The sequence below is a fragment of the Phyllostomus hastatus genome, unplaced genomic scaffold (assembly GCF_019186645.2).
Source record: "Phyllostomus hastatus isolate PE091 unplaced genomic scaffold, TTU_PhHast_1.1 phas_contig_40, whole genome shotgun sequence".
NCBI classification, from domain to species: Eukaryota; Metazoa; Chordata; class Mammalia; order Chiroptera; family Phyllostomidae; genus Phyllostomus; species Phyllostomus hastatus.
Window position 1 is genome coordinate 85,636,864 of NW_025333872.1, and position 19,535 is coordinate 85,656,398.

Below are 19,535 nucleotides of genomic sequence, written 5' to 3' on the forward strand. Positions count from 1 at the left end.
GTAGATAAAAAATACAGTCTGGAACGGGCTATGAGACAGCAGTCACCAACTTCCAAAACAGACTCATAAAAGATGAAAACACTGAGGGATATTTATCTTTAAAAAAAACTATGGTTACCATTACAATGGATCAGGCCCAGCAAACTCATTTCAATTTGAAATGACAAAACAAAAACATATTAAAAAGTTAAAATAATTAGAAAAAAAATACAAAAAAAAGTACAGCATAAGATAGTGTGCAGAGTAACTTTTAAAAGCGATAACCCAATACGATATTTTAGAAGTACTTGGGGGGAAAGCCGAGTATAACGCTGAAGTGACTAAGCTCCACGGGCCTTCTTTTCACCTCCGTAACTTGGTTCCCGAGGCCGTGCAGCCCAGCTGCTCACTTCTTTCCACCTCTGTGACTTTCTAAATGAACCTCCTCTTATAACTTGAGTTCTTGACTCTGAATTCTTCTCTTAGCCAAACTCACGAACCAAGGCCGCTGAACTGAGGGCCCACATAACCATGGGTTAGCACCTGGTGCCTTTGAACCACTAGCACACGGCAGTTACTCAGACTGTCCCATTGCGGTGCAGTGCGACAGGGCGCCAGGGGGGCCCAGCCAGGACTACCTTGCAGACCCAAATGTATGCTAGGTACCAGCAGGGGCCTGTTGCACCCCATCAGTGCCTTGCTTTGCACAAGGTGAGTCTTCCTTGAAATTTCAGACCTCCGTCTTTTAAGGTGCAACTGTCCAGCCTGCTCCAGGCCTGCTGCAGTTCACTTGCCGATGTCAATCGGGTGCTACAGGGAGATGGGCACCCAGGGCTTCTCACCGTGGATGAAGACCACTCCCCTGTTGATGTAGATGATGATGTGGCCAAAGGTGTAGAGCTGCTTCCCTTCATGTCACTTCCCAATGACAAACATGAAGACCATGTTGTTACCCTTGGCCTTAGTCTCAATGAAGTCTTTAAAGATCATGGGCATGGAGCTGGTGGCCATGCTGATGACCCCCTGGGCTATGTTCTTATCTCCTGTCACTCCTGCCTGGCCTTGTACTGGAAGTCCTTCCTCCACTCCGTGTGGGTGGGGTAAGTGACGTTCTCCCATGCTCCAGGCTGCATGTAGTCACCAATGTTGGAGGACATCTCCCTACTCATGATATCAAGTGCTTCATTGAATTTGCACTTGGCAGACAAGTGTGCCAACTCTTGGCATGATCTGCTGCTCCGTGAGGTTGGTGAGCAGCTGCAGGTTGTGCTCCAATTCTGGCAGCACAGAGCCTAGGGCCTTGGCCTCCTTGCTGGGCTGTGGCAGCTGCTGTGACTGCTGTGGCAGCCCTTTGTCAGGGATGTTGTGCTTGTGGCTGATCTGACTGTAGCTGTAGTAGACCTTCTGCTCCCGACCAGTCATGTCTATGACCTTGACCTGAGAAAACTCTTTCTGGAGATCAGTGAGCTTCTTCCTAACCCTGCTGTTGGCCTTCAACTTTTCCATTGTCTTATAAGAGTGTATGGGCTTCTTCTTGCTTCTGCTGGGATCTTTCCTCCACTGGCTCAGCTCCTTCTCAAACTCCTCTTCAGCTTCTTCTCCAGAGTTAACAACAGGGATGTCTTGAAGGGCCTGAGTGATCCACTCCGGGCCACAGGCTCCCATGTTGCCTTTTCCCTTTCTCTCTTTGGTTTTGACTGGGTTAATGATACCTTGTGTGTCCTTATCAAGGCCCCTTACAGAGATGGAGCCCACCTTCTGCAGACACTTCTGTCTAATTCCTTTTGTGTGTCCTACCCAGAGATCAAAATTCATGAACAATTTGGTTCCCCCTGCAAACCCTTTCTGGCTGGGTTTAAATTTGCCACCAGTTTTTAACTTCTTTGGTCTCAAATTCTTAGGAAATTCATCCTGCTTAATTGTTTTTTCTTCACCATAAGAATTTTCCAGCTATGTGTCCTGTGTCACCCCTTTCTTGAGCCTGACATTGATGAAGTTGACTGGCAAGTAGTAGTCGCCAGCCCCTTTACCTCCAAAGCTGGGCCTCTCTCTCTCCATCCAAGTTTCTCTCTCTCCACACTCCACAGGTGGCCTCTTCATTGGTCCATCAATGCCACCACTGGTTGAGATTGAACTCACTCTGCGTGCAGATCCTAGTCAGTGATCTTAACGTCCTCCTTCTCATGCTCATCCATGTGACCTTCCCTGGCCTGGTACAAATGGGACAGTGACATGGCCGGTCACTCATCTGGGTTCAGTGTCCCAAAGACAGTGTCCCGATACATGTGACCCGACTGCATAGACCACCTTGGGAGAGGGGGTCCCCTCACTGTGCCCCAGCCAGGTGAGAAAGGGCAGTGAGGATACAGACAGATGAACTCTGTATCCAAAGCAGATGTGGAGATGCTGGCCTTCAGAACTCCTGGAAGAAGGTGAGGGGATGGCCAGGGACCATGATCTCTTCGCCAGCTGCCCCTGGGAACAAGATGGCAGCCAGAGCATGTGACGCCACATGCCCCAGCACTCCAGGCGTTGCTGGCAGCCAATCAGAATGGCTACTAAGTCCATTGCCCTGAACTCTTCATCTACTCTATTCCGCCCTAGAGAATCACAGCTAAACTGAGTGATGAAAGCTCACAAGACACCCTGTTACGTTTGGGGATAGTCCTCATTGTTAGGGACTTTGTCACTGTGTTGTACTGAAATGATCTCCTCTGATGCCTTGACCTCTTTGAGCTTCAAGGGAAAGTTTGCTCTCTGAACAGAGAAATGTCTCACTTTGGTGTCTCCAGCATCTGTGACAGCATCAATGGCACACAGGAGGTTCTCAGTCAGAGTCTGCTGAATAAAAAAATGAGTATTTTCGCCTCTGGAGCCACACTGTATAAAGTGAATTCCTTATCCACAGTCAGTTTTTCAAATATGTGAATAAGTTACAGAGGTTTCTATCAAGTTTCTCTTTTATAAGCTGGCCTTTCCCAGTTCCTTAAATCATTTTCCAGTTGCAAAGCAGTGTACCTGGCACAGATAAAGAATTTATTTATATTTAATTAAAGAAGAAAGTCTTGTTTTGGGAAGTATATGTACGTGTGTGTTTATACAGAGAGAAGGGGAGAGAAAGGGAGAGGGAGACTTTACCCACTGGTACCTACTGGTGTGAGTACCAATAGCTCTGAGAATAATAGAGATTCTGCAGGACTAGTCATGGTTTTGTCTTAGTTCATCGGAGCCGCTATGACAGTGCCAGGGACTGGGTAGCTTATAAACAAAAGAATTTACGTCTCACAGTTCAGGAGGCTGGGAAGTCCACATCCAAGCATCAACCTACTCAGTGTCCTTCTCACATGGTAGAAGTTGACCCTCATGTGGGGTCCCTTTTATAAGAAGACTAATCCCATCCACCAGGACTGTACCCTCACGACCTAACCACTCCCCAGAGTCCCTATCTATCACCTGGTCAGAGTGGGGCTAGGATTTCAGCATAGTGGACATTTCATTCATAACAGTCTCCTTCCCAACAGACACCACAGCCGCTGCATGTCAGGCTGTTGGGGGTCTGCATGTGCTCGCTGCAGGTCACGTGTTTATCTTCCCTGGATAAACAGTAGCCCCCTTGTCGCTCCTCTCTCCATCATCCTTCCAGAACCTCTGTTCCACTTGTTATCCGTTCTCCTAAGGAGAAGATTTGAGGGAACTCCCTGGAGTGGGTTATAATAGGTTGCCAGAGGAAATGTTTCTATTTTAAAAGAAAATGCACGACGAAGAAGATTATGCTGGCTTTATGATATTCCAGGCAAGCTGCTGTTTAGAAGGCAAATCTGTTACTCGTGCCACCTCCAAGCATCTCTGGGAGACAGCTGTGGGAGAAAACCCTCTGTGTTGAAGATATTTTTTTTCTGGAGATACATGGTGTGGGGAGTGGTCAAACTTCTATAAGGAAAATGGAAGGAGAGGCTCGTGCCTGAACACTTTTGAAAGGGACCCAGTAACACAGAAGATTCAGGAGCCCATCAGGGTCATAAATGACCAGTAAGATTCACTTTGCTGAGCCCAGACTGGCGTAGCTTAGTGGATTGAATGTGGGCTGCGAACCAAAGTGTCGCAGGTTCAATTCCCAGTCAGGGTACATGCCTGGGTTGCAGGCCATGACCCCCAGCAACCACACATTGATGTTTCTCTCCCTCTCTCTCTCTCTCTCTCTCTCTCTCTCTATCTATCTCCCTTCCTCCCCTCTCTAAAAATAAATAAATAAAATCTTAAAAAAAAAAGATTCACATTGCTTTCTTTAGCCCATGCCTCTCTGCTGCAGAGTCAGAAGCCTGGGGTACTGATAGTGAGAATGTTCCTCATTTGAATTGTAGCATGTGTTCAAAATGTATCCCTAAACCCCTAACTGAGCTACTAAACATAATGTGACTCCTGAGACAAATCATGAGGAATCCCCTGAACAGAGATATAGGAGAGGCAGGAGAATGTTTGCAGCTGAGATTGGAAGGAGAAAAATCAGCGAGGGAGAGAGACCCAAAACGACCACAGGAGATGATGCAGAAACACTCCTCTCCCTTCTAGTCATCTCACCGCCCCGTGTTGTCTGTTGAAAAGAAATATTCAAAAGATATTGAAGAGATTCTCAGAGCAATGCTTTTGGATAGTTCAAAATTAATAATAACAGCAACAAAAAACCCAATGTGAAATGATTCTTAAAATAGAAAGATCACATCAAGGGGAATTATACAAGACCATGTCTGATTAAATCACAATTTATTCTTATGAATAGGAAAAGCAGATTAAGTACAAAAGGTTTACTTTCAGTTTGAACACTCTGATGATGTTACTGCTGAAAAGAAAAACAAAAACAGAAAACATTTGCCCTGGGACTTAGTTTCGCACCTTCTGAGAATCAGGAATAGTCTCAATATACCCCAGTCTAGGTTCTTAACCCCAGAGCCATAACACACAGCTCTCAGCTTGTCAGCACACTGAGACAGTTCAGAAACTAGAGTGTCTCCCTATGTTCCTTGTGGGCAAATCTATATGAAGCTCTAAAAAGCCCCAACCATCCTTAGTCAGGCATAACCTATATCAATTAAAATAGATGCCATTATTTTAGCAATTGACGTGAGGTACCACGATGTCAGCTCCTACCTAAATTCTTCCAGGGGAACTAATTCAGGTGATACTATATCAAATGAGGTTTGGAGTTCAGGTAATTCAGATGACTTTGCATGTGAAAATAATCTTCATCATGTTCATTTAATTTTGTTAGTTGAGAGAAGGACAGAAGAATGGCAGCCTTTTCCATCTTAGTGAACAGCATTGACTTTGAGGGCAGCCGTCTTTGGATTTTAAAACAGAAAACCGAGATCCTCCCATCCCGTCTCCATAAATCAATTGCTGTTTACCCGTCACACCTTTCTAACCAAAAATCTGCTCTGATTGTTGTGCCAGCTGTCTCAGAACACCCTGCAAGGGTTTATTATTCATTTTTAAATCGTCTAATATTAAGATTTGCATTTGCTGTAGTCGTAGGAACCCTTCTCTGTTATGTCCACTTCACAGCATGCTTCACGGATCACTTGTCCAACATTGCTGTTATTAGGACTGCTATTTATAGAGGGGGAGGGACCCACATTTCTGTAAACCATGAAGCTTGTTTTTAAGTCTGTGATCTACTAGGAAGGGATGAATGGAATTCTCCTCTCTTAAAGCATCAAGTGAGAGATTCAAAGATCATCACAGTGCAATATATCACTGATGGAATTTGATAGTGTTGTCCAAATCCAGTCACCTCAACAGCCCCATTTCAACAGCAGAATCAGGGGTACAGCCAGTTTAGGGATGCCCTATATTAAAAGATAAACTTTGGGGAAATGACTATTTTCTACACAGCCCAAGATGTGGTTCTCTGGAATTCTGGTAAATGGGGGGGTGGGGGTGGGGGGAGGCTAACTCTGGCCCAATTGAGAGCACTTGTCTCAAGCAATGGTATAAAATTCTGTCTAAGGGTGAACCCAGAGAGCACTTTTTCCATTTAAAAATAACCTAGGTCTCCCTAGAATTGTGGCCCATGGGATGAGTCTTGTCTTGTTTCATCCATTTGCCAGATTATATTAAAATTTGGAGTCTAGCTTCACACACAGTTTTATCTGCTGTGGGAAACCAGAACAAAATGAAAAGGTCGGCAGTTTATCAAAATGCATCCAGATATTCAGGTGTTGTGGATCTCCAGGGCAGAGGTGGACGCCCTGAGACAGGCCACTAGTTTCTGGCAGATAGTATCTGCAAGGTAAAGAAGAGGTAATTTTTCACTTAGGCTGAAATGCAAATCACAATAAAGTCAGAATCTATGATCCATTGTGAAACAGATCATGCCAAGAAATCATATGGAGAATATGCAAATCTCAAGCATCAACTGCAACTGCTCTTTAGAAAAAGCAACAGAAATTTTATTTAACAAATAAAAATCATAATAAGCCCCTTAGCTGGGTAATGTGGTAAGCTCGGTGCTGTGCTAACCAGAGAAGTAGAGATGAGCAAGGGCACAGAAAGATTAATATTTTAATTCTGTGAATATGCATTGAGTGCCCTATTAGGGAGATTCTGTGGGAAATACCCAACCTGGGACCTGACCCCCTGCCAGGTGACAATTGGCCTTCTCAGAGGAATACAGAAGATTAACAGGTACAGTCCAAGTGCCCCTTCCTGGAGCGGGACTGCCTACCTGCCACAAGGGGAGAAAAAGGAATGTCCACAGAGCTGTTTGAAGAGTATCACTGAGAAATCATGCTTGCTGGTACTTTATATGTCTACAGATATTGGGGAAAGCTTGTCCCTTTGCAGATCAAACAAGACAATAGGAACTTATAGCCGGATGCTGTCACCAATGGCTGGATTCTATCCAGGGACTGTAAATAGAAGAAACGAGAAAAACCTCTTCCTGCTGGAACTACTTCGTGGGCTTCGGGGGGTCCAGCTACAGACTGAGGACAAAACAACTGCTTTTCCCAAGGCAGCTGCACTCGCCCGATGTGATGAAGAGTGTGAGAGCTGAAGGCTGTCCTTGTCGGCCGTGGGCTGAATACGTGGCAGGCTCTGGTTGTAGAGGATTTAGCAACGTGGTTCATGGGGAATAAAGGGGGAGTATGAGCTGTCGGTTTCTCTTTAATGTTCTGAAATTTCTGTCTCATTAAGATCCAAAAGAGTCCAAGGATGGTCTTGCCCACAGGTAGAACTTACCAGGGTAAAGCTCCTAGGATTAGGGGTTTACAAAAAACGAATGGAAGTCCTTGTTTCTAAAGCACTGTTTTCTGGGAACTGAGTCAATCAACATTGAAAAATAAGGCCAGACAGAAATGTAAGAGCTGAAAATCTAGTAATAATACAAAGCAGAACTTGGCCAATAATAATAAAACAGCAGAATAATACAAACAAAATTTTGGTTAAGTGAAAGGATAAAAGAAAAAAAAACATTTGTCTATTAGAACAAAAAGAAGGGAGAAATTACTTCAGAGTCATTTGAGGAATAATTAATGAACACTCACTCAGTTTGGGAATTAAATTTTTTCAATGCCTAGATATTACCAAAAGAAGTACAAAAACTAGGAATGACGTTCTAAAAGCTGTGATTTTCTATCTGTACTTTAGTAACTGAGTGAGTTATTCTGCCACTCAGTACTTTAGGTCTCTCATCTATAAATCCAACATAAGAAAGACAATGAACTGGAATTAGCCGTTTCCTTCCTATTTAATGGAGAATCTCATGAGGATGACTCAATTGCTCCCAGAATAGTGTTTTGGACTCTTCAGCAGAAAAAGAGAGGAAAAGGCATTATGTTATTGATCCTTTTGTAAACAGGTTGCTTAAGGAGGCATTAACGTTAAAAAAAATAGTTATAATACACTGGTCTGTGTATCTGAGATAGGAAACTAGATTGCTCTGATGTATCCTGTTTCTTATAAACACGTTCGCATTACATGAGATTCTTGAATCTTGAAAGTTAAAAAAATCACTATAGAAGGCATAATACTTAAGGCTTTTAATTTCAGCAGACAAAATTATGAGAAGGTACTTTACGCTAAGAAGATAATAGGTTAGACGCTGGAGATACAATAACAAAAATAACTCTTATCCTCAAAGAGCCAGCAGACACAAGGTGAAGTAAAGTCACAAGCAAATTAATGCAAAGGCATTCTGTAGTAGACACATGTGCAAATGGACATGACAACAAAGGAGAAAAAGCAATTAAATGTATCAAGATATTCAGAAAAGAGTTTACCAAGAAGGTAATACTGGAACTGGATCTTACAGAGAGAATTTGCAGTTTGTGAGTTAGGGGGCAGGGGCGGACCAGACACACGACAGCACGTGTAAATTTCAGAGCTAAGACGACACGGCACGGACAACAGCCCACACGGCAGGGCCTAGGTGGCGCTGGGTCGGCCAGTGGTTGCTAACTAAGACACCAGGGCTCTTCTGGCACGGACATCCTGTCTTTTATTTCATTGTTCCTTTCGGTGCCCTAGTGTGATTTTTTTTTCTGGGAATATCTGCATATGGACTATTTTTAGCCATGATTTCTCAACTGCTCTAGCCTTTGTGATGGATTGAAATGCTACCCTACACAGCTCACCATCTAAGTACCGGAGTGCAAGTGCTTATTTCCCTTATACGACGTAGTGCGCCTGACTGTACTGTTCACCCCCGGGCCTGATTTCAGGTTGATTCATTTGACAGAGCCAAAGCTAATCACTTGTGCTACCTCCCAAGGGCTTTGTGACTGCATATTTACAGCAGCATTTCTACTGAATAGTTGAGCAAATACGGAAAACTAGTCACAACAAGAAGAAAGGGCACTTAATCACTGACTTGAAAGTGTATACTTTGGATGGACCAGAATGTTAATCAGTTCACAGGGAAGCTGAGTTTCACTGTTCTGGAGCCATAAATGGGACACTTATCTGCCGTGAGGTGGCTAAGAATGCAGACTCTTGATCAAAAAGGACTTTTTAATATACTTATATAAATTAACATGTTATAAAAATCTAAGATGGAAGACAATTCAATACATATTTGTTGAGGGCATAACATTTCCCAGGCACTGCCCTAGGAGGTGGAGATATGCAGCAGTGAGCAGAACAACGTCTTGTCTTTCGAAGGCTTACGTTACAGATGGAAGAGACTCCTATAGTGTACATACATACAAACACACACACATATATGACATGCATACATACATTCATATGCGTACATATGCACACATGCATAAAACAGGGCAAGGGAAATAGAGTGACGAAGGTGTCATGATGCTTTTTCATATTAAAGTTCAGGGATGGCCTTCTGGGTGAGGGGATGTTTTAGGGAAGGTCTGAGGTGCAGGAGTGTGCCGGCAGCAACCACTAAGGTCATGGGTTGTGGGCTGTTCGTAGTGCTGGCAGAAGTGCAAGGAGGCGGATGTGACAGGAGCAACACCAAACAAGCAGAGGGTGCTGGAGGGGGGATCACAGCAATGGCAGGGCTCGGACCGTACAGAGCCTTGTGGGTTTGGTTAAAGACTTCGGATTTTGCTGTGTGTGAAATGAGGAGTCATTGGAGACTTATGACCAGAGAAAAAGCATTTGATTTTCTTTTTTTAAATAATCGCTTAGACTGGTATGAAGAGAAGAGACTGGGTGGGGAGGCAATGGTGGAAGCATGAGTCTATTGCAATAATTCAAGGAGCTGTGAGTGGTCCTGCCTGGGGTAACAGTGGCGAGGATGTGCGAGGGATGAAAGGTGGCTGGACTGTGGATCTACTTTAAAGTCATCGGAATGAGAGGTCAAGGCTTCTGCCTGCTTTATTCTCTCCTGTATCTGCAGCTTCCAGAACAGGAGCAGACACATGGGAGGCCCTTAGTAGTTTAAAAATATTGAGTGAAGGCCATGGCTAGTGAGTTAGATGTGGGGAGCGAGGGAAAGAACAGAGTTAAAGGTGGCCCCTGAAAATGGGACCTGAACATCAGCAAAGTGGAGATGGCACTTGAGATGGTGAAAACTTTGGAAGAACAAATTCTGGAGTGGGAAGTGAGAGTCTGGTTTTGGCCATGGTAAGTAGGTAGATAAAAAAGTCTGGAGTTCAGGACACAAGTCAGAGGTGACCATTTAAGAGCCAGTAAAATGCAGACGATGTGTAAAACCATAGCCTGATGATTGCAGCTGGGGAGTAATGCAGATAAAGAAGAGAGCCAGGGTCCCTGCGAAACACCACCACGTCATGCCACCAAGGGTGATGGAAAAGACACGAAAGAAGACCGGGAAAGAGCTGCCTGGGAAGGCGAAGGAGGAGCAGGAGTGACCACCCAGCAGGCAGAGAGGAGACGTGGTAGCGAGGAGGCCTCTCTGTGTGCCGACGCAGTGAGGGGACCAGTGAGGGCAGAGGCCACGGCAGACCGATCCCAGGAAGGCCACCGGTATCCGTATGACAGAGGAGAGGCACAAGTGGAAGGACGGACCAGAGAGGGCTCATGTAAACCACCTTCTGTAAACGGGGTCAGGGGAGGGTGGGGAGACACAAGGTGGTGGCTGGGAAAGACTGCGGGGTCCAGGGAACCGTCCGGTAGTGGGGAAAAAACAAACAACAACAACAACAACCATTTAAGAACGAGCTACATAAAATTCCAGGCCAACTGACACCACAATATTTCTCATGAACAATACAAAGTCAACATTGAGTGAATAATCCTTTGACTCTCATAATTCGTTTTTTTATTGACTTACGTTTTTACTGAACCAAAATTAACTTCAAAGACAGTGAGGATTGGGTCCCTCGAGCGTCACCCCTAACTCTGAACTGTGTCCTGGCCTGTGCAACACCTACAGCCAACAGCGCGGTGGCGCCCTTCTCTTCCCCTCTGTTCTCCCTCATCCTCTTCAGTCAGAAGTAGGTCCCAACGCAACAACCCAGCTGAGTTCATTTGATGTGAGTGCCCCCTCCCCCCACGTTCCGCTCATTCCCATTTTGTTGGGAACAGCCCTGACTGGTATCAGGAGCTGAAACCCCCCTAGGCTAAGGCTAAGGGAACGCCCTTGGAACCGTAAGCCAGCAAGGAGACAAAAGCTTATCTCCCTGGCAGGAGTGCTGCTTCTGCTGCTTTATTCATGACTGAACCCCCCAAAAGCTTGGTCGGTTAGCCAAAGACAGGTAAGATTCCCCAAGGGGGGAATGACCTAAGACAGGCACGATCACTTTGGAGGCCCCCCAAAAGGACTTGAGGGGCTGCAGCAAAAGGGGGTGATGGACCCTCGCTCCTTGGCTTTGACATAGCCTGAGTTCTCATCGTCTGGGAGAAAATCTCCTTATCTCTTGGTTGCCTTAGTTCCCTTGCTCCACCTAAGCCTGAAATAATGACAGGGTGGTGCAGCTCTGTGCTGAAAAGGGCCGATTCCCTGGGTGATCAGGCCTAAGAAAGAATATGTAAATTACTGTGAAACCTTCTTTGTTTAGAATGCTCTCAGTTGAATGAGAAGGGTCCAAGGAGGAAGTTAGTTTGTTCCTCAAAGTCTTACAGCTCTTTGACCCCAACTCAAAATAGACCCTCAGAGTTCCCTGTTTTCTATGGTTCCTTACTGCCCCCCTAATGAGTACTGTACATTACCTGAATTATTATGCAAAATGAGCCCAATAAAAGCAGGTATGGACTGTAAATCGGCTCGCTTCCCACTGGGGGGGGTGGCCATTTCGTCCCTACTTCTCCACAGAAACTAGTTTGTCTCTGTGCATGTTTTTACTTGCGTGTTTTTCGTTGAGCCATCCACAGCATTCTGTGGTCACTGCTGGCCGGGGACCCACGCGCATCCCCGTTTCAGCTCTCCCACGTCTCTGGGTCAGCTGGGTCCTGTCACTGGAGCTGGTCTCCAGACGCACCCCCACATGCTTTCTCTCAAAGAGGCAGAGGAAGCTTTCCTTTGCTACTTCTCCTTGAAGAAAAGAAACCTCACAAGTGTCAGCCAGAATCTAAAGCCTGGGTCATGGCTAGTTATTATGTGGTTTTACAGAACCTGGTATGAAGGCTGAATTATCTAAGCCAAGTAAACTGCTATGAAAATTAAAAAAAAATAATCATGTCATTATGCGTTCTGAAACCCTGTCAGCAGAGACACCAAAGCATATTCATGGGAATGGTGTTATCAAATAAATGTATCATGCAAGAAAAGGCAATATACATTAGGGTACTGGGGAAATTAAAATCTAATGAGAAAGCATTTTTAATTCATTTACTGAAGCTTACCCTGTGCAAGACACTAGAGAGATTGTGTGAAACACATAATTGAATAAGAAATAGCTCCCATGATTAGAAAAACCAAAACCAAGAATCAAGTATGTAATTGTTCATAGCTACCTGCCGCACAAACACACACACATTCGCACAAGCCTTGCGTGGGTTATTCTGCACATGCATCGAGCATGTTCATGGCTAGTGTTCCTGCACAGCCATTCCAACTCCCGAAGGCAGCCTTCCTCCAGTTCTCTGGTTTAGAAATGTTGTTTCAAGATGCGGCTTCCTGGGGACTTGCGGATCTCTGCGGTGAGAATCAACCCCTTCTTCCCGCACGCTGCTCTGCTGCGTGTCTCCTGCTGATACATCCACCTCATCGGACTGTGAGCGCTTTGAAGACAGACATCATCTTGTATTCTTCTTTGAACCCTGTCCTTGTCCACAGTCAGAATGCAATATATTTTTTTGTGGAATTAAATTGTTTCACAGATCACCAGCCTGAGAAAGCTCAATCAGGGGCAAAAAGCCTGTGAAATTGTCGGAGTCCTGGGAACACCGGCTAGAATTTATTGGACTCAGTCCATGCCAGGAACTATGCTAAGAGCTACACGTACAACATGCCTAATCCTTACTGTAATCCTTATAAGACCTCTTTGAGATACATTTTACTAAGCCGTTTCTAAAAATGAGAAAACCGAGGGTCATAAATTTTACCTGGTGTGTTGATCAAGATAGCCCAATTGCAAGGGAAAGGTCTGAATCTAGTCTAAATCAAACCAAATTTGAGTTTAATTTTATCTGACTCTAAGTCGGAGCTTCCATCCACTGTTCAAGCTGCCCTGGCACCAGCCCACAGCCATCTGCCCCGTCACGGAGAGAGGCAGGAGGAGCTCATCATTTATGGAGTACTGCCCTGTGCCAGGCCTCGTGCAATTGCTTAACACCCTTTATTTCACTGGATGTTCGCACCCAAAATCTTGGGTGCGATAGACTTAAAGAGGCTTAAAGAGTGGAAGTAAATTTTCCAACATGCACAGCCAGAAGCGGCAGAACTGAGATTTCTATCCCAGCTTTTGCTTCTAAGCAGGATGCTATAATAAACCTTCCAGACATGAAGGCCTGGCTATGCCAGAGGCCTCCTTGCTCACTGAGCCCCCTTTGCCTTCCCAAGTTACTTCTAAATTTTTTTTTTCAATTATAGTTTGTATTCGATGTTATTCTGTATTAGTTCTAGGAGGACAGCATAGTGGTTAAGACAACCATGTACTTTACAGAGCGGTTCCCCCCATAGTTCGAGTGCCCGCCTGGCCCCACACATAGTTACTACAATATCATTGACTGTGTTCCCTGCACTGTGCTTCACATGTCTGTGACTTCTGTAACTACCAGTTTGCAGTTTGCACTTTATAATCCCTTCACCTTTGGCACCCAGCCCTCCAGCCCCACTCCTTTCTGGCAACCATCAGCCTGTTCTCTGTATTTTAAAATTGTAGTTGACCTACCACAGGATTTTGGTTTCAGGTGTAGCACACAGTGGTTGCCCATTATATAACTTAGAAAGAGCTCATCATTTGAGATCGTCACAGCAAGTCTAGTACCCATCTGTCGTGTACAAAGTCACTGTATGCTTGACTGTAGTCCCTGCACTGTACATCACATCCCTGGGACTTATTCGTTTTGTATCTGGCAGTTTATACTTGATGCCAACTCCCCTCTCTTCCCACTTGTCCTCTTCTTAGAGACTGCCGTTTTCCAGTCCTTGTGTCTGTAAGCAGGAGCCATTCCTTGCCCTGTCCATCCCCATAGCCCAAACCCCCTTTTCTGGCTGTGGAGGAGCCTGTCCGCTGGGGACGCCCCCACACTCATGGGCACGCCTGGGGGAGTCAGCCCAGAGGAGGTCGTCCCTCTCGTGCTACTTACCTAGACTGCCTCCCTACCCCAAGTCAAAAGGACCTTAAACTTTCTCCCCTATTTTCTCCCTAAATTCACCTCACTTTCTCTTTAAGTTCACCGTAAACTGCTCCCACCACCACCCATAGATTTTTTCCAGCATTTTACTCTTGCAAGATTTGTCAAGTTGACTTTGTAGCTGCTGCTCCTCCACTGTATGCTTTGTGTGCAGGCGCCATTGTGGAGATTGGGCGGGATGAATTGCAGTGTGGAATTATTGCCCCCAGCCAACACGAGGAATGCTGCACCTACCAAGAGCGACCCACACATCGAGAGCAGGATGCAGGAAGTGGGACTACTTCGATGCCTCCAATCAGAAAAGGTTGGGTGGAGAAGCAAGGCTTTGATCAGGACAACAGAGGAGAAGTAAGACTTCACCGGGTGACAGGCAGGACATGCCTGGTGGGTAGAGTGGGCGAGGGGTGGTCAGATAGCACAGGGACAGGAAAAGGAATGAGTCACTGTTTGCTGGTTGCGCAGGTTGATGATAAAAGGAACAACATGTTGTGAGTAAAGGCTAAGAGAGAAATGAAGTGATTCATATCGAAGACTAAGGAACACCGAGGCCCACATGTCCCCATCTGAGGAAACAATCTTTGCACTCTCTCTGGTTTCCAAACACGGAATTGAAAACATGGCTGACTCAGTGACAACCCCCAGCCCTGGGAGTGGGAGTTTAAAGAACGAAGCCCTGCGAGTGCGCTTTATGTAGCCGAGAGTCACTTAATTGGCCACATCATTAAAGTGCACACGGACAGAGAATCCCACTCATGCTAATGAGTCTCCAACATGTAAAATCTGTCTTCCACTGCCGAATAATTGAAATATTTAAATATTAAGACACAGTCAAATCAAAAGGCAAATCCAACTGGTTCCAAATGAGCACAGTTCAAACCTTGGATAAACCGGCTGCCCAGTGAGCTTCCAGCGGGCTGCATTTTCAGAAATTACACGGCTTGTTATTTGTATGAAAATGACCTTCTTTAACCTGTTCTTCTTCATTCACTTTTTTTTTCTGTGTCAGAGACATACGATTTGAGCTTTTAACATTTTTAAAAATGATTCCCCTAATAGAACCTCTCCCTTGCGCTCCCTGTGATTCGCCTGCATCAGCGTGATAGAACACCTGTGGAGTGCGGGGCGTTTCTGCCTTTGCCACAGGGCAGACGCCCCCTGCCTGCGTGCTTAGGGCCCAGTGGCATTTCTTACAGTTCTTCCCTCTCGCCGCTCAGAATATCATTAAAAAATGTTGCTCTTGATCTGCTCTGCAGTTGTCTACATGTCGGTTTATTTTCTCCTGTGGTGACTCAGAAAGAAAATCAACATTCTTTGTCCCAGTGCTTCCTGTCCTTCCCTCCATTCCACTGTAGTGTTTCCACTGCTTTCCTGATCATGCGGCGGGTGGGGCGCCTCACTCTGCGGGCTGGAAGCCCTCCTATAAGAGCACTTAATCACTCCAGTGTAATTTTATGTTAATTTGTCTCTTTGCCTGCTAGTCCAGGAGTCTCCTGAGAGCAGGAACCACATCTTCTATCTTTGTATCCTCTGTAACTAGAATGGTACTTGTCACAGAGGAGGTCTTCAGGGAAACTTATGAATATTTATGAATCTGGAACGAGAGGACTTAGATTAGGTTGGCTCCCTGTCATTTACTTGGCTTGTGACACGGACAAAGCATTTCCTCTTTTCAACTTGTTCACTCCTATGTTAAATATAACAACACCTTTCTCCTAATTATTTTATTAATTGAGATGAAGCCATGTGCAGTGCTTTATATATTATGGAATCTATAGTTACATCTGTGCTGCTGTGTTAACGCTGAGGCTGGGTGTTGAAAATGATAGAGGGGATCATTCTAGCCAGCGGCTCTCATCCTAAGGTGATTCTGTCCTCTAAGGGCTTTTGGCGCTATCTGGAGGTATATCTGCTTGTCCCATTGGGGTGGAGGAGACGTGTTGGCTACTGGCAGGTAGTGGGTAGGGACCAGGAATGCTGCTAAACGTCACACGATGCCCTGAAAAGCCCCCTATGACAGAGCTTTCCCACTCAAACTGCCAATAGTGCCAAGGTTAGGAAATCCTGGTTCTAACCTGAAAACACACGACAGGTAAATCAGTTACCTTAATGTGTTTGCCAGTAGACAATTGTCTGAGTTTTAACTTCTTTATACATAAGTAGAGGCCATCATATTAACGTACTTCTAACTATTGGGATAACTCCCTATCTTTCATAATGTGGCGTGTTTGCTTACTCTTTGTTTAGTCTTCTAGAGACAGTAATCTACAGATGGGAGAAAGCTCTGGTGTACTCTTCACAGCACACACAGGCTTATTCTCTCCTAACCCGCAAACGCAGACGGGCTTTCACGACTAGCTTGAACCAATGCCTTTTAAATCGAAATTGCGTGTGTTGCTTCAGGCCCAAAGCATGTAATGGCTGGTGCAAGACCGTCCAGCCCTTCTTGCCCTGCCTGGTTTGGTGACTACAGAAGCAGCCACTGAGCTGGCGACACCACAGGATGCAAGCAGTCTAGTGGATTCCAGAGCATCACACAGCGGCCAGCTGCCTGGAGACTCATCCAAGCCCACATCAGATTTTACAGAAGCAAAAGACCAACCTTCTCTAGAAAAAGCCACTGCAATTTGAGGGTTGCTTGTTGACAAAGTTTAACGTAGAACTTACCTGGCCACTACACTAATGAAAGTGAGAACAATTCTGGTTGCATTGAGTACTTTCTACTCAACCTAAACAACTCCTGGAATAGAACAGTCAGCCCTGCCACAAATATTTTTGTGCATGATTGGCAGAAGAGAGGGAAAAAATTATTGACTTAGTATCCTGCTTTTCAGAGTATCGCTGCCCCATTGTGACAAGTGTCCTGGTTCTGGTCTCATGGTTTTGTTTTCAAAGGGTCAGAGACTGGAAATTTTGACTGAGGCATTTTGTGATGTATAATCTTTCAACATTAACACATATTGAAATAATGGGTAGCAAGTCTTGAAACCCCTTGATATTCAATCTGACTGATCATTATGGTTATAATGGCCATAACCACATACACTGCACAACCCACTGCTGAGACTCCATGGTCTTTGATTTCAAGAAAATTCCTTGGTAAACTTGAGTTCCAGGACAGTTTCCTGTCAGCATTCAGCAGGACTGAATTTGCAAAGCTTGCCCTCTTGCGTTCAAACAGTTCCAATCCAATCCACAAACTGTTACACCTACGTGATAAAGAGAGAACAGTCTACTTGCCCACTTGAAGCTACTAACTGCTGAGGGCTGGATTTGCAGCGCACCAGAGCTCAGAGCAGGGCTTCCGGAAGCAGACACCTGGGTTTGAGGCCAGGGCCTCTTCTCTGTGTCATCTATTACCCATCCCCTCACCTGTATAAAAGTGCCCACATTGTAGGACTGCTCAGCTAAATGCATTGATACCTACACAGGGCTGAAAACAGTATTTGCCACATAGCCATTGTTCAAAGAAGGTAAACTTACATTATCTGTAGCGACTCTGAACTAGTGTCTGCACAAAATTACTTCCAAGTGCTGTTGACGTTAAGCGAGCAAGCTGTTGCTGTTCCAAAGGGGCAACATGCTTTACCGGCTGAATGTTTCAAAACATGTGCGAAACAGGTCAAATCATGAATTAAAAAACTTGATCTCATCTATGTCAAATGTGCCTTCCAAACCATGTTTCATTGAAGTGTCTACCCAACCGTGACGGCATTCCTATACAAACACGGGATTCTAGGTTTTGTGAATATTCATGGCTTTTCAAGTAATGTCCTTGAATGGTTCAGAGGAAAAGAGGCATTTGTTAAATATTCTTTCTCCAAGCTTTTCCATTTCCTTTTAAAATCCCCAGGCTACTGAATAAACATTGCAGTGGCTAGTTTAGACACGGAAATCATATTGCAGATTAAAAAGTAGGTAAGTTGATTTTAAAAGATTTTTGGTGGACGCAAAGAGGATACTCAATTTAGTATAGGAATCAGACATAAATTTGGTTACTGTGCATTCTCTGGAAGATTGTACCAACTAGCTCCATGAAGAAATAGTTAAAAGTGACAACTATGGGGCTGCCACACAAATTCTGCAACATAAAACACAAAATCCTTTTAAGTGGGAAGAGATTATCATTGTATTTGGCTCTATGATCTCATGAATATTAGATTATCCTACACAACACAGAAACAGAAAGCAATAAAGACTATTGTCCAAGCAGGCTAGAATTTCATTTATATTTTGCCAAGCTGTTTGTTCTACATCAGCTGTGGAAAATCATATGAAATAAACGTGGAATTATAATGGTTAAATAGCAATATGTAACCTATAGGAAAACATTGCAAAATTTAAGTTTTGATCTTTTTAAAATATTTGATACATTTATGATTACTTAAAATTATGTTAAAATAGGGGCACTCCATGCTTTTTTTTCTTAATCATATGACATTCCTACAGGCACAGAGAGATGAGAGGCTGATTATTAACGAGAAGGGCACCCAAAAACACACATACACATGCCCAGCAAAGAACTTGGCAAGGAACACAGTACTAGACATGAAACAGCTCCTTAAAGTGAGACTGATTTTTAGCACATTTTATACATTTATAAAATATACTGTATATTTGTGAATATTATCTTTATATCACTTTGTACAGACAATAGAGCATATATTTTCGCTTCATTTAAAACTGAGAAAATGGAGATTGGAAGGGTTGTGATCTCCTAACATCGTAAAAGAAATGGCAGAGTCAGAAATAGATCTCACCATTTCTTCTACGTCCTGTGCTCTTTTTTCTATTCAAAGATCACAAAGTTGGCCAGCAGATAAAGCTCAGTTGTGAACTCAGGCCTTGGAATAGAGTGCTAATTCAATATTCAGTTATCACATTTTTATTGAGTACTGGCTACACAAACACTGAATGTTGATGTTCTTACAGACAAGAAGACCAAGTCCCTGCTTAGCCTTCATAATGCAGAGCAGGACACAGGGTTCTAAAGGTACAGTATAATGCAGTGCCAAAGTGACTCACACAGCACACGGTGCTATTATTGGAGAGGGAAAAAGTGGGCATCCATCCTATACTTGGGGGAAGTGGAAAGAGAAGGCGATGTTTAAGCTGAGAGCTGAAGATTATTAGGAGCTCAACAAAGGAAGAGAAACAGGATGTGAGAGCCAACACCCCAAGATAAAAGAAAGCATAGCATCTCAGGAAGAGGTGGGGAGATTTCAGTGACAGCAGCGGAGATTGTCTGAGTGACAGCGAGGCCTTTGAGAAGCCCGAAGTGCCCTCTTACAAAGGATACACTTCCAACTGTGGGTTTTTGCTTTTGTTTGAGCCACTGA

The 19,535-nt window shown here is 44.5% G+C and overlaps 1 pseudogene; it reads right to left on the minus strand.

Moving 5' to 3' along the window:
• Positions 1 to 1,161: 1,161 nt before the first annotated feature.
• On the minus strand, positions 1,162 to 2,213 carry LOC123821872 (annotated as a pseudogene).
• Positions 2,214 to 19,535: the final 17,322 nt, after the last annotated feature.